We start from the raw sequence: 5,041 nt of genomic DNA on the forward strand, positions 1-5,041 counted from the left end.
TTACTATTTTCATCATGAAGATTGTTAGTTCATTGTTGTAAAGTGTCAGTGTGTTAAATTCAATACTACAAGTTCAACAAGTGAAAAACATTCCTTAATTAGCGTAATATGCATTTTTCTCTCACCGTGTATTTTCCAATCATTCATTACAAAACTTCCATCAAATAACACAAGTAACAGATTAACATGTATTTTGTCTTCATTATTTTCATCACGGAGCCAAGAAACACGAAATCCTAGAGTGGGTGTTCGTTATATCCAAATCGTTGCAATGGATATCACCTGCCATCAAAAAGAGCATTCCCATCCTTAGATGAACCCCATTCTTCTTCAGTTGACCACTTGATTTTATTCAATTCCCATCATTTTTTCTCCATTCATTTGCCCCATCTTCTTATCTATCAAAGGACTACCTTGGTCCTTCGAAGCATTACCACTAGTAACAAGGAGATCATCAGAAAACACACTTTACAACTTTGAATAGGGCTGAGACATATCACATACAAGAGTCTTCAAGCTGCAATATTTTGTTCAAATAATGCATGCTAAGATCATTTTTTCTTAAATTTCAATTTATAATAAGTTGTAATTTAATATTTAAAATAATTATTTTAAAAAAATGTAGTAAACTAACAAAAAAACGTATGCAATAATGTGCCAAATTATATAGAGTAAGTTATGTATGAGTGGGTACTATGAGATATTAAGTGTAATAAAAAGTAATTGAATGGTGTTTCTCATAACTTTGGAAATTATAATAGTTGTTATTTTATTTTTTAATTATTAATAATTATAATACATTTAATATAGATGAAATATTATTAATTAAACAGAAATCGAAATAAACAACTTTTAAAAACACCATTTTGCACTTTCAATTATATTTTAAATTATCCCACATGGATGTCAACGATATGTCATGTACTTGTTCACTATTTTTTTATTGATATCATTAATAAACAACTTTTAAGAACAACATTTAGCACTTTCAATTATATTTTAAAAAATCCCACATGGATGTCAACGATATCTCATGTAATTGTTTTGTTTTATTAATGATAATGACCATAAAAGTACATCGAAGCATATTCAATGCACCTTAGTTGCAACTTGCAAATTGTGATAGTTGTCCAGACTTCAAAGATACAGAATATACGGATATATGGAATGTAATGCAGGGCATCTTGTCACGCTTGGACAATATTTAACTAGTGCTTGCTTTTATTACGTTCATTTTTAACATACTGTCCACACACGCAATTGCGAAACTTGACAAACAAGACGCCAAGAGAAGATTATCGCATACACAGTTATGGTATTGATATTAAAACTGCTCCCATAAATGCCATTGCTCTCCGACAGCATGACCTCTCCCCGCATCAATCGTGATGTAATACAAGACTACGTGTATCTCGAAAGTCATTAAATTATTCCTTACATCTGCCACTATCCCAAAATCGCTAACGAATTTATTAGTGTTGATCCACTCTTAAATATAACCTCCAACTCCTCTTTTCTTCTTTCCATTTTTATCAAATTTATTGATGTGCACATTTATGCCAGAATTACACGCATCCAATAGAATGGATCCGCACTGGTTGCTGAATGTATTCCATATAGAGGCAACTAACTGCATACGAGAAATATTAAAAGGGAGATTACAATTTAAAGAACCTTCTCCCTAAAGGGTATTTTTCCTTCAGCTGTCTGGACTTCTAGTAAGATTGAAAGAAATGGTTTCACAAGATGCAGCACACGAAACCCACCACTTGGCAATTTTCCTTCTCCAAAGAATTGCTGTCATGTAATAACATAGTTACCATACGATGTCAGATCCCTCTCAAAAAAATACCCAAGGAGATTACATTCTATAACTATTGTAGTATTTACTATTAATAAAAGCAACTACAAGAATATAAACCCTAGTTGATTTATGATAAAAAGAGTTGTCATACCCCAAACAAAAGTTGGACTACTACGACACCCAGAAACAAAAAAAAACCAGTGATATCTACCAAACCCAAAACAAAACCTCGGCCATCTCAGAGAGGCACTTTTGAGCAAATGGAAAATGCTCAAGAAAACAAAACTCTCATTACCGATGTGAAAATCACCATCGAAATCCTCTCTTAGGCATTAGCAAGTAATGCACATGCAAGGGGGTAAGAGTACAATAATGAAATACCTACCTTACAAATTTGAGCCCGGAAAACTATTGATCCACTGCAAGGGAATTAATGATCTGCAATAGATGCATCTCTGCCTTCAAAATACCAGCTGCCTAACCTGAAAATTTGAAGAAAAACCTTGTTCACGGAGCAAAATATTATCGATATAATAAGTTAAGTCGGTTGACGATTCGTAAGGAAGATAGTTGATAGTTATTGCAGGATCCAACGACCCAGTAACAACCGTCACGGCTGGAATTCCTCAATTCAAATCAACAAGTAATGATTACCCAATTGTCTAACAACAAAATCGAATGGCACATATTTTGACACGAAAGCAGTTTGGGGAGTTCATTTCAGAGGGAAACGTCTGATTCTAGTATATGATGGTTACATGTGATTTATGATGTTGATCTATGATGGTTGTGTTTTGAGCTAACCATATGTGATATGTTTATACATGATGTTTTGATCAAATAGTTAGTTTGACTTGTTGTGACATGAAGCAAACTTGATTGCAAATGTACCTTATTGACGAGCAACCAATGACATATGATTTGAAGTTATTTCAATTTATTTTGAATCTAATGGAATTTATGTGCTTAGTACGGGAAGCACGGAAATCCCTGGTTGGGTGGTTAAAATCAAATACAAGAACTAGCAACAACAACAAAGAAATTGGAACATGCAGCAGCATGCTGGTAAAGTATTCAGGAGCAGGTCCATTGTGGGATAGTGCTACCCAATAGCGTCCATTGATTGCCACGAGCATGCTATGATTGGTATGATGGTTTTAAGGTAGGGATATGCCTTGGTTTTTGTATCTTCTGATGCGAGGAAGCCTTGCTAAGGGATGGACTTTCTAGGATGGGGGTGCCTGCGAAACTTGGAAGGTGAGTGACTGCACGGAAGGGGTGGCTGGATTCCCGAGGGACTGTGTAGTAGAGAAGGGAAGGTCACGAATGGATTTTCTTTGGTCATTATCATTTCCATATGCAATCATATGCACATTAGGAGTGCACCTTGGAACAATGAGCTAGTAATTGTTCATTGAGAGGAAAAGTGGTGCAGGATTGTAGAGCTGGATATCAAATGCAGATTTGACTTTGTAGTGGATTCTAGACTTCTTCGAAAGGAGGTGAACCCTGGTATTACATTGATGGTGGAGGTGTGAGCCTATGGATTCCCTTGTTGATTGATATGGGCCTCGTATCCTTTATTTTTTGGTTAATAAAATGTGTATATGTGTATATCATTGTAAATACATAATGAGCTATGTTATAAAGATCCAATATGTGGTATGGTTTTTATCTAGTCATGTTGTCATGATGTTTTTCTTTTGAGCAGGTCATTCACTGTAAATATTGCAATGAACTGTGTTATAAAGCTCCATCGGTTATATGTTTTGTTTTCAGTAGTCATGTTGGTTATAGGTGCCATTGAACACCGAGGACTCTGTTCCCCCAAGGGGGAGGGTTCTATAATAGCCCTGGTGAAAATTCCATGTAAAAATATCTAAATACCACGGATGATGGGACTTGTATTCCAAGATTAATGGTGGGCAGGACATCCTAGTGGGTGTTCATTTGGTTGTTTATGGTTAAGGAAATGGCTAAGGCATTAAAGAGGCAAAAAGGTATTTTGGCACATGTATTTATGAAAATAATGGAAATTAGGAGAAAAATGATTTGAAAGGTCATAGGTTGCATGTGAGGAGGAAAATGAAGGAAAATAACGGAAAATGAAAAAAATAGAGGCCTCATTAATAAAAAGGCTTCTAAGGATGAGTTGGAAAGCTTCTTCATTTCAGAGTGAACCTGTCGTCAGTTCAGTTTTGGAGCTCTCTCTTTATTCTCTCTCTCTCTCATACTCTTGGAGAGTTCGACTTTTCTTGGAGCACTCTTGGTGGGTGTGGCATACTTGGATTCGTGGAACAAGAAGAAAAAGGAAGAGTAGGAAAGCGTAAGAAGGCATAGACATCAACATCTACATCAAATTCACTTGCAAGTACTGAGTTGCATGTATTATTTCTTCACTAGTTTTGGGCATGCATGGCATATGCATGTGGTTTCTTGGTTGTGATCTGTCATTGGCATGGAGGATTGCCTGGATCGAGAATGGATTGCCTAGCCTTGCCATTTCTGGGATAGCCATGGTGATTGTGGATCTACTTTCATTTTTTTGTTTTGACTAGTTCCTGTGTTTCCTAAGGTGTGGGTTGAGTTACTAGTCCTAGAAACCCTGGTTCGAAAAACACTATGGAAGCCCTTGGTGGGTTGAGTTACTAGTCCTAGAAGCCTTGCTTGGACAAATGCCCTGGAAGCCATGTATAAGTTGTGGGTTGAGTTACTAGTTCTGGAAGCCTTGGTTGGACAAATGTTATGGAAGCCATGGAAGGATTGGATGGAAACCAATCTGATGATGGTTTTTTTGGTGATGTCCGATCGTGAGGTGGAACCATTATTTGATGGCTTTAGGTGGACGGCCTCTGGAAGCCATGGATGAGTTCTGATTTATGTGTTCTATGAGATCCCACATTCATGCTTGGAATATGGAGCAAGGTGAATGGATGAAGAGAGATTTGGCCTAGCCATTCTACGGTCGTGTGGAACGTGGTAGTCCCATCTCTGGTTCGTTAATTGCTTTCATTAATGATAAATCCATTCCCTTTATTTTCATGTGTAAAGGTATTGACGTATTTATGGATTTGATGGCTGATATGTTCCTTGTATTCATGTTCCTGTTATGTTGGTTATATGCACATTTTATGATAGCAACTATGTATGGCTCCCAGCATGTTTTTTACTTGTATGTGAATGTATAATGTGTCTATGACTTAATGGAGGATAATGCAGAAAATGAAATGAGGGAAC

The sequence above is a fragment of the Pinus tabuliformis genome, chromosome 6 (genome assembly GCF_031772625.1).
Source record: "Pinus tabuliformis cultivar Carrire ecotype Pingquan chromosome 6, CPIR1, whole genome shotgun sequence".
In the NCBI taxonomy this organism is placed as follows: domain Eukaryota; kingdom Viridiplantae; phylum Streptophyta; class Pinopsida; order Pinales; family Pinaceae; genus Pinus; species Pinus tabuliformis.